This window comes from Cryptomeria japonica, chromosome 10, assembly GCF_030272615.1.
Source record: "Cryptomeria japonica chromosome 10, Sugi_1.0, whole genome shotgun sequence".
NCBI classification, from domain to species: domain Eukaryota; kingdom Viridiplantae; phylum Streptophyta; class Pinopsida; order Cupressales; family Cupressaceae; genus Cryptomeria; species Cryptomeria japonica.
The window spans coordinates 345,422,155-345,433,553 of NC_081414.1; the positions used below are offsets into that span (position 1 = coordinate 345,422,155).

The window sequence follows — 11,399 nt, forward strand, 5'->3', positions numbered from 1 at the left end:
AAGAAGGCAAGAGCAACGATTTTTCTCTCGCTGTCCAATAATGTCCTCTTCAATTTCACGGGTGAACCAACCATGAAAGATGTGTGGGATAAATTAACAACCATGTATGAAATGGTGTCGGCTGCAAATAAAGTGTTTATCATGAAGAGGTTGTATAAGTTTAAGATGAAGGAAGGTTCCACAATGGCAAATCACATCAATGAATTTAATACATTGATCAGCCAAGCAACTTCGGTGGGAATGACACAAGATGATTAGAGCAAGGTTGTTCTTTTGTTATGCTCTTTACCAAGCGGCTGGGATGGTGTTATAACATCTGTTGGCACTTCGGTATTCGACAAGAATAAGATAGCTTTTAATGATGTAGCGGCTACTCTTCTCAGCGAAGATTTGAGAAGAAAGATTGAAGAACCTTCATCTAGTGAAGCCTTAACGATAGTAAGCACTGAAAATAGAGGTAGGAGCCACAATAGGGGCAGAAATAATTATCATAGAAGATCGAAATCAGCAAGGAGATCGAAGTCTAGAAACAAAAATGGTGATTGTTGGTTTTGTGGTAAATCTGATCATGTAAAGAAAGATTGTAGAAATTACAAAAAGGCACAAGGGAAGGTGTGGGATAGTGAAGCTAATATCACCTACAAGAAAGATGAGAGTATTCTCGTCCTTTCAATCGCCAATGCTACCTCACATTCGTGGGTGCTTGATTCCGGTGCATCCTATCATGCCACTTCATGCACAGATGCGTTCATGAATTACGAACAAGGTCAATTTGGAAATGTTTTCCTTGGCGATAATAAAGCCTGCAAAATTATTGGCAAGGGTGACATTATGTTACTGCTGGAAGGAGGAAAACAATGGTTGCTTAAAGACATAAGGCATCTTCCAAAATTAAAGAGAAACTTAATTTCTGTTGGTCAACTTTTTGAACAAGCACTTCATGTCCATTTTCTTCCTGATACTTGGAAGGTAACCCAAGGTATCATGCTGATTGCCAAGGGCGATAGAGTTGGCAGCCTCTATGCATTTGAGGGTCATAATGAAGTGGGAGTTGCTATGGCGGTTGAAGACAGCAAAGCGGGCCTTTGGCACCAAAGGCTTGGACACATGAGTCAAAAATGACTTAATGTAATGCACACACGTAATCAGCTCTCGTGACTTAAAGCTATGGATTTGGGCTTTTGTCAACATTGTCTTTATGGCAAGCAGAAGTGGGTCAGCCTCTTGAAGACTGGAAGTGAGAAGAAGGGTACACCCTTGGAGTTGGTTCATTCGGATGTCTTCGGGCCTACCGAGGTAACCTCCATTGGAGGAGTTAACTATTTTGTTACTTTTTTAGATGATTATACACGGAAGGTGTGGATTTATATGCTTGCAAAAAATCTGACGTTTTCTCAAAATTTAAAGCATTCAAAGCCCTTGTTGAAAATCAGATTGAACATAAGATAAAATGTCTCAAAACGGATAATGGAGGAGAGTTTTGCTCCTCAAAATTTGATTCTTTTATGCTGATAATGATATTCGTCGCATTAAAGTTGTTCCTTATACACCTGAAGAAAATGGAGCTGCGGAGAGGTTGAATAAAAAGATATTGGAAAAGGCACGATGCATGCTTTCGAATGCAGATTTGGGCAAAAAATTTGGGCGGAAGCCTGCAAAACAACAGTTTATTTGATTAACCTGAGCCCTTCATCACAGTTGGATTTTGGTATTCCAAAAGAGGAATGGTTGGGCAAACAAATCTCTTACTCACACATCCGGGTATTTGAATGTGCAGCCTATGCACAAGTGCCTCAAGAAAAGAGAACCAAGTTGGATCCCAAATCTCAGAAATGTATCTTTCTGGGCTATGGTGAAGACCAGTTTGGCTTTTGATTATGGGATCCTATTACTCAAAAGGTTATACTAAGCAGAGACGTTGTCTTTAATGAGACAACATTCCCAGCCCTGTAAATTCCAACATTACTTATTAAAGAATATGTGCCCGCTTCTGTGTTTGAAAGCAATCCCACACAAAGATTATCTTCCAGCCAATTACACACAGTGCATACAGTCACACCTTCTACACAGCTCTCTGTTCTAATTCCTCCATTTTATTCACTGGCGAATTCCTCAAACGCCAATAGTGGCACCTCCTCCAGCAGTCGAGACAAAGCAGCAGACAGCCCGTTGGCATCCTCAGGTGAGATAGCTCGACAGCCCGATGGCGGTTTACAGGGAGTCTATGTGCAAAATGAAAAAAGGGTTGAACAGGGGACAATGCAACCATCTCCCCTCACGTCTGCACCATTAGAAGCACATCGTGCCCACACTGCCCCTCCCGCTGCACGTTTTCCCCTCACGTTGGGACAAGGGATAACCTCCACCTCGGCAAAGACTCTCTACAGTCAGCGGAGTCTAGCACAACAAATGTCTCTGAAGAAGCTCGGCATACAAATACGACTCCTACTGTCACGTGGAAGGAGACTACCCACGGGCCTGCAAATTGGAATGTTAACGATTTCAAACAAGACGTCTTCCCAGCGGTTAACAGAAATTAGCCCCAAAACCACCATTACGGTGGAAAGGTAGATTCAACAAATTGCATAGACAGTTTTTCTCACAACAGTCATGACATTGGGGGTCTAGTTGATTCAACGCAAAACAGAGCACTCATGCCACCAGTGCAGACCAGTACACAAAATTCATCTTATAACGGTCATACTCAGAGTCATGGTGTTGAGTTACGGAGATCTACAAGACAGAGAAGACTTCCATCCAAATTTTCTGACTATGAGCTATTGATTGTTGAAGGAGCAGAACCCTCCTTATTGACATCTGAACATACAGAGCCCGCAAATTTTCAAGCTGCTATGAAGGATGCCAATTGTCACAAATGGCAGGGTGCAATGCATGAAGAAATGGAAATTTTCAAGCTGCTATGAAGGATGCCAATTGTAACAAATGGTAGGGTGCAATGCATGAAGAAATGGACGCATTACTAAAAAATCAGACATGGGATTCGGAGCCTCTTCCACCTAACGGAAAGACATTACTGAATAAGTGGGTCTATAAATTGAAGGATGAAGCTGGTGGTTGGAAACGTTTTCAAGCCAGGCTAGTCGTCAAGGGGTACGCTCAGCAGCAGCAGGGTATTGATTTTCAAGAAATCTTTTCGTCAGTAGTAAAAATGACTACCATCCAAGCTGTTTTGGGATTGGTTGCACCATGAGATCTCGAACTTGAACAATTGGATGTAAAGACGACATTTCTACATGGCGACCTTAATGAGGAATTTTTTATGCACCAGCCAAAAGGATTTATGAAAAAGGGTCAAGAGCATCTGTATTGCAAATTTAAGTGGAGCTTGTGCAGGCTTAAGCAAGCCCCACGACAATGGTATCTCAAGTTTGACAAGTTTATGACTGATCACAAGTTCACACGTTGTGAATCCGATCCGTGTGCATACTTAAAAAAGCTTCCTGCTGGCGAATTTGTTATACTTCTCCTTTACGTGGATGATATGCTAGTGGCTGACACAAGCATGAAGATTGTTTGTGAGCTTAAGACTCACTTAGCTAACCAGTTTGCCATGAAAGATTTAGGGGCAACAAAAAAAATCCTTGGGACATTACCATTCTTTGAGATAGGAAAAAGAGAGAACTCAAACTATCTCAACGAGACTACATTAATAAGGTAGTGGACAAATTTGGTATGGCGGGTGCTAAGTCTATATGCATTCCCTTGGCCTCTTATTTTCGGTTGTCTTCTGAACAATGTCCACAAACACAAGACAATAAGGAGTTTATGGATCATGTCCCTTATAAATCTGTTGTTGGGAGTCTTATGTATGCTATGGTATCCACTCGTCCGGATATTGCTTATGTAGTGGGAGTGGTGAACATATTTATGACAAATCCAAGTAAACCAAATTGGTAGGCAGTCAAGTACAATTTCCAGTATCTTACAGGTACTTCAGATTTTTGTTTATGTTTTGGAAAGGGAAAGGAACACTTGCAAGGATTTTCTGATTCTGATTTTGGTGGGGACTTAGACAAACGAAAGTCTACTTCAGGTTATGCCTTCACATTTGCAGGGGCATCGATCAATTGGGGTGCTAAATTGCAACATACAGTTGCTCAATCATCTGTAGAGGCTGAGTACATGGCTCTTTCTGAGGGAGCCAAGGAGATGGTATGGTTGCAACTCTAGTTCAGCGAATTGGGTTTGAAGCAATCAAATTTTTCCTTGTTTTGTGATAATCACAGTGTCATCTTTATGACTAAGCATTAGACATTTTAGCCTCGATCTAAACACATTGACGTCTGCAATCATTATGTTTGACATATGGTTGAAGACGACAAATTTCATGTAGACAAAATTGGTACCGAGGAGAACCCAGCTGATGTGCTCACCAAAGTTGTTATGCGGGAGAAGTTCAAGTTTTGTTGAGCTTCTCTCGGCCTTTCCAACATATGATAGCAGGACTGAGTGGGGGAATCTCTTTGTTGCAGCAATTTGTTGGCCTTCAAGTGGGAGATTGTTGGAAGTGAAGTCCAACGAACTTCTTCTTAAGTTCCCGCCAAACATTGGTCTTTCACCTTCTCTCTCGTAGCTCTTTTTAAGAGTTGTTTTGAATATCATTTAAGCTTAGTTTTTTCTGTGTGAAGCCAAGCTGCTTTGTATATAAACTCAGATTTGTGATCATAGTACAATGATTCCCTTGCTTTGAGTGTGGATGTAGGCTAATTGCCGAACCATGATAAATTGTGTGTGTTCTTTTTGTCTTCGTTTTAATTCTCTAATTAATTTCTGCAATTTAAATTCGCTTCTAGTCCTAACACATATCAATTTAACTATAGAAAATTTTCTAGACTTGATATCAAATTATAAATATAATTAAAATAAAGTAAAATAAAACTATTTCAATTTAATTGGACAATAAACTATTGAAATACTTACGAAGTTGTCAAAATAAAAAAATAAAATTAACATTATGTTCACTTGATTTTTCTGGAGCTATTCTCTTACTATATATTCATCAAATCTTGAATAAAATTTCAAAACAAGATCTCCTAATTTCATCAAGTGATAAACTCTCTATCTATCTATCTATCTATCTATCTATCTATAGTATATATGTGTGTCTGTGTGTGTGTGTATAACAAAATAAATAAAAACTTCAATTTCAAAAAATCAAACCATTTTAGTTTTAAGAATATTAATTGATAAGATAAGGATTTTATTAAATTTAACATCTTATTGAAAATCTAAACATTTTTATTGTGCATAATTTCTACTTTTGAGTGTGTAAGTTTATTTCCTCTAAATAATATATAATCATTAATACAATCATTATAATCTAATTAAATTTGTAAAGTTTTATGCTACAATACGATTACTCTAAAGTTAATAAAGTAAAAGCATGATAAATTCGATAAAGTAGATAAAGTAAAAGCATGCCACACCATTTGTTGTCCTTTTCAACCTTTTGGAGTAAGAATAAAATAATGATGTATGCATAATAAATGATAATGTACACTATACTTTTCCTTCCAGGGAATCTAAATAATAATGTTGTGCATAACTTCTAGTTTTAATTATGTAAGCTCATTTCCTATAAATTATATATAATATATAATCATTAACACAATAATTCTAGTCAAATTAAATTTAATTGTTTTTAATTTAAAAACTAATATTGATAAAGTAAAAGCATGTTATATCATTCATTGTTCTTTTTGATCTTTTAAAGTAAGAATAACATAATGATGCATTCACATAAATAATTTTATGTGCATCAATGTATGCTATACTGAATAAAAAATAGTCTCTAGAAAAAAATGGATTCTGTTTAGGCTTCCTTCGACTGTGATTATTAATTAATTAATTAATTAAAAATCATGATCAAAAGTGTATTCTATGCTGGATAGGCATTTATTCAGCCTACCACTCCCCTCAACTTCCAAAGAAAATGGATGATGATACTATTTGACATTACTAAGGCAAACAAAAAAACATAATTATGTACGATCTAATAGACCAAAACATTTATGCTACTCCAAACAAATAAAAATTGTTGTTTACCTGATTGTCAGATGAAATAAACAGTTTTAATTGGAATATTAATCCAACAAAAACCTATCTTTGTATAGCCAAATTTTTGGAATATTAATCCTTGTATAGCCAAATTTTCAGACTAGCTTGATCTTTGGTAAAGGATATTTAAAAATTTGAAAGGAAAAAACTAATGAGAAATCCTCTAAGAAATTGAACAGAAAAAGATTAGTAAAACTTTAACGGAAAAAAAGCAGATCTTCTGCCAGCACTTCTTTATCAACTTTTAGCTCTGTGTCTACTAGAGAAATGCTATGGCTTTTGTTCATTTGGCTACCATACAGATCACTTCAAATCTAGACCAGAAATTGATGCACTAGCTAAGAATTGGTATGATGATGGAGATTTCATTGCTCCTGCGACTGTGGAATCGTGGATTGAATAGAAACAATAAGCAGCTTAGAAACAATAAGCAGCTTCTCTGCGGTTGCTCAATGCTTGGTCACAGGTTCGAAACTCGGTACAAAGAATCTCCTTTTTTTTTTTAAATCCCAGTAAACTGCCGACTTCCGTACTCTATTTTAATTGATGTGAATTGCTTTACTGCTTTTAAGGAATGAAACGTAGGTAGCCTCTTTTCAAGATCTAAAAAATAAAATTCCATTATTATTTCAGACTAGGAATGTTGTTTTGGTCGTACGAAATTATTATCCGCAGTGAATGTAATATAATTATATGCTATACCAGTGATTTCAATTATGTCTGAAAATAAAGTTAAATATACTATTTTTACCTTCGGAAGAAACAAGAAAAGTAGATGATAAATTTGTTTGAAGAAAAAGCTGCGTTCCGTTTCGGATCATTCTCATTGCTATTAAGGTTCCGAAACAAAAGCAAAAAGATAATGATATGTAATGAAGTATGATCCCTGAAAATACCGACACATTTCTTTTCAAATGCTATTTGAAATAAATAAAATTTGATATTTATTATGGATGCTACAATTTTTTTGCAGATGAGATTAATCAGTAATATTCGGAATACTAATTGCAGAGAAAAATACCTTTTTATAGCCAATTACTGCAATATTTCAGGTTCAGAAACAAAAGCAAAAAGATAATAATATGTAATTAAGTATGAACTATGATCCCTGAAAATGCCGACACATTTCTTTTCAAATGCTATTTCAAACGAATAAAACTTGATATTTATTATGAATGCTACAAATTTTTTGCCGATGAAATAATTAATATTTTTCCAGAGAAAAGTACCTTTGTATAGCCAATTGCTGCAATATTTCCACAGAATTAACCGGAAAAGCACTTCTGCCACCAGCGATCCTTCATCTACTGCTAGCTCTCCATCCACAAGAGAGAAAGGCCACGCTTTGGTTCATCGTGCTTTCACGCAGACCTCTTTAAATTTATACTTAAAATTGATGTGCTAGCTCAGCACTAGAATGATGGTGGAAACTTCTGTGCCCCTTCAACTGGGGATTAATGGGAATAATAAGCAGCTTCTCTGCGGTTGCTTGGTTGCAGGTTCGAAACCCGGTAGACAATCTCCTTTTATCTCTCCTTTTCTAGACCACTGTCGATTACCTACTTTGTTATTTGATGTCATTTATTTTTTATTTTACCGCGCGAGAAAAAGTGAAACATCGGGGACCACTTTTTTCAGGAATTATAAAATAAAACCCTTATAACATCCCACATAAAATGGGAAATCAGTCATACGTATTCCCCTCTTTTGGAAGATTAACTTAACATGAAAGTATTTGTATCGATTAAATCTTGACCTAAGTTCATATTCACAATAGCTATTCAAATTTAATTGTAGCAGGAATCTCTCTACAATATATATATAATTGATATTGTATTATATTACAAATAAAAATTTATGTATATTATATAATTATATGATGTTATTTATTTTATATATATTTATTTAGTTATTTTGTATCTTTAATTTTTTCACAATTAATAAATATAGATGAAGTGTATAAAGGGTATATATATGTGATTAAATTTTATTTCCTCAAAAAATATATTATTAAGTTTTGGGGTTTAAAGATTATTCTATTATGTATTTAAAGTTTGAAAATTGACACTCTTTAATATCATAAAGATGAAAAAGTGCATGTTTTACACTTTTTTCTAGTTATTTTTTATTCAATTTGTTTGGGTTGTCACAGGATATGTGCTCGAAGATGGTGAAAAAAAAAAGTGGCCACTAGCGAAAAAAAGTGCCTAAAATGGACGAAACGTGTGTTTTTTTTGATAAATTCAAAAACCACGTGCATGTTAAGGCTTGAAAAATCCACGCCAAAACACATGCATGTTCTTTGAATTTAAAAAGCATACATGTTATTTAAAATAAAAACATATATGCACTTTTATGAGGAAAAAACGTGCACGTGTTATGGTTAGCAAACAAAACACGTACACATTTTGTTTACTTTAAACTAGAAAAGGAACATGGCCTTAGATACTAATTCCTTTGGCCTTCCCTTAGTTTATTTCATCAAGATATATACATAAATATAACATTTAAATATAAGTTCAAAAATATAACTTATACTTTAAGTTATATTTTATGTATATATTGGCAGGATGTTTCAGATCTCTAGGAGTCATAATGCAAATTCTAGATTTTAGGAGATCTTATAATTTTTCAAACTTAGTCAAATTTTAGTAATTAGTGGGCTTTCATCGTCATTCTCTTTCTATCTCTCTATATCACACTCTTTGTCTCCCCCAAGCCTTAGACCTATCTATTTTCCTATCTCTCTCCTTCACCTCCCTCTCCACCTCTCTCTATCTCACTCTCTCCTCTTTCGCCAAGCTCTAGATCTTATAATTTCTCAAACTTAGTCAAATTTCAGTAATCACTAAGATCCTATTATCATTCTCCCTCTATCTTTAATTTACTCTCTTTGTCTCCCTCGATCTCTAGACCTATCTCTCTTCCTATCACTCTACCTCTCCCCTTCTTTGCCCTATCTATCTCACCCTCTCTCCCTCCCTCTCTATTATTTGTCATCTCACTCTCTTTATCTCCCCTCCTTCTCTCTACCTACCTCTCTATTTATCCCTATCTACTTCTCTCTCTCTCTCTCTCTCTCTCTCTCTCTCTCTCTCTCTCTCTCTCTCTCTCTCTCTCTCTCTCTCTCTCTCTCTCTCTCTCTCTCTCTCTCTCTCTCTCTCTCTCTCTCTCCTTCCCTTTCTATACTCTCTCTCTAACTACTTATCTCTATCTGCCCTCCTCTCTTTGAATACCTCCCCTCCACTTATGTCTATCTCACCTCTCTCCGTCTCTCTCCTTTCCTCCCCACCTCTCTCTCTCTCTATCTAGGTATTTAGATAAATAGAGTATGGGGGGAGTGCAAGAGAGATAGGTAGATATAGATAAGTAGAGAGAAAAGGAAACAGAGAGAGGTAAAGAAATAGGTAGGGAGGGAGAGAGTTGTATGTTGACAAAGAGGTAATAGAGAGAGATTGTGTGTGGGAAGAGATGTGAGATTGATATAAGTGGCAAGGGAAAATTTAGGAGAAAGAAGAAAAGATACAAATAGAGGTATTGCAGGGAGGGAGATATATATATAGAGAAAGAGAGAGGAAGAGGGGAGATAGTGATAAGTTGAGGGCGGAATAGATAGAGAAAGTTGGAGAGGGATGGATAGAGATAGAGAGAGGTGAGATAGATAGAAGTGGAGGGGGGAAGTTAGAAGAAGGGAGGGAATGAGAGGTATTCAAAGAGAGGTAGAGTAGATAGAGATAATTAGTTAGAGAGAGAGAGCAGTGTGGAGGGAAGGAGGTAGATAGTTAGGGGAGATAAAAGTAGAGAGAGATGGAAAGAGAGGTAGGTAGAGAGAGGGAGAGGGGAGATGAAGAGAGTAGGAGGGAAGATATATGGATAGAGACGGAAGAGACAAATGGAGAAAGGGAGAGGGAAGATAGAGAGTACATATAGATGTATATGTAGAGAGGTTGAGGGAAGGAGAGAGGGATGTAGTGATAGAAGGAGAGGATGAGAGGGAGATTTATTTAGATAAATAGAGGTAGGTAGGGAAGGAGGGAGAGGTATGTATAAAGAGAGGGAGAGGGGAGATATATATAAGCAAAGATAGAAGGGGAGAGAGAGGAGGGAAGGAGATCTATGTATAAAAATAGAGGAAGGGAGAGAGAGAGAGAGAGAGAGAGAGAGAGAGAGAGAGAGAGAGAGAGAGAGAGAGAGATTTCTAGATCTTGGGGTGAAGAGGAGAGTGAGACTGAGAGAGGTAGAGATAGTGGAGAGAATATGTGTGAGGTAGGTAGAGAAGAGGGGTGAGATAGAGAGGAGATAAGGTGTGCGAGGTAGGTAGAGAAGAGATCAGAGATACAAAGTATAAGGGTGAGAGAGATAGGTTTAAAGAATAGGGAGAGAGGAGAGAATGATATATAGAGATGGAGGAGAGAGGGAGAGGGAGAGTGATAAGAAGAAAGATAGGTCTATAAAGAGAGAGACAGACAATGATAATAGGAGCTTAGTAATTACTAAAATTTGACAAATTCTGAGAAATTATAAGATCTAGAGCTTGGGGAGAGAGGAGAGAGTGAGATAGAGAGAGGTAGAGATGGAGGAAAAGGAGAGAGATAGGAAAATAGATAGGTCTAGAGCTTGTGGAGACAAAGAGTGTGATATAGAGAGATAGAAAGATAATGGTGATACCTACCTATTGATTACTAAAATTTGACTAAGTCTACAAAATTATAAGATCTCCTAAAATCTAGAATCTACATTATGACTCATAGAGATCTAAAACCACTCTCAAATATCCTACTAATATATACATAAAATATAACTTAAGGTATAAGAAAGATAAATGACAGAGAGAAATCATAAGTTATAAATGTCATATTTTATGTATATATATCCTGATGAAAAAAATAAGGGAACACCAAAGGAATTAACATCTAAGGCCATGTTCCTTTTCTAGCATAATGTAAGAAAAATGTGTACGTGTTTTACTTGCTAACCATAACACATACATGATATAACGCGTGCGTGTTTTTTCGCATAAAAGCGAATGTTTGTTTTAAAATAACATGTACACATTCTTAATAAAAATAACACATGCATTTTCCCTTGTACTTAGCCTTGGATGAAAAGCCTTAGGCTTGGGAGCTTCATTTCCCTCCTTTTTACGCGTTTTCTTTTTCCAATTTGGTTCTCAACTTCATAGTCATCATGTTTACACATTATCAAGTGGCTATTTGTAAAATTACCACCATAATTTCACACATCTTCTAAGCTTTCTAACCATATAATTTTTTTTAGATTTGGGAAACATTAACAAATTAATTTTCAATTTCTTTTATCAA

The 11,399-nt window shown here is 36.2% G+C and overlaps 1 protein-coding gene across 2 annotated transcripts in view; it reads right to left on the reverse strand.

Annotated features, from left to right (window-relative positions):
• The window catches only part of LOC131050913 (uncharacterized), a 51,880-nt gene extending 44,170 nt beyond the window's left edge, over positions 1–7,710 (reverse strand). The window contains exon 1 of one of the 2 annotated variants that reach the window (XM_057985229.2): positions 7,308–7,710. The gene's annotated coding sequence lies outside the window, so the exon portion shown is untranslated. The remainder of the gene's footprint in view (positions 1–7,307) is intronic. The other variant, XM_057985228.2, reaches the window with a different exon arrangement.
• Between the last annotated feature and the right edge of the window lie 3,689 nt (positions 7,711–11,399).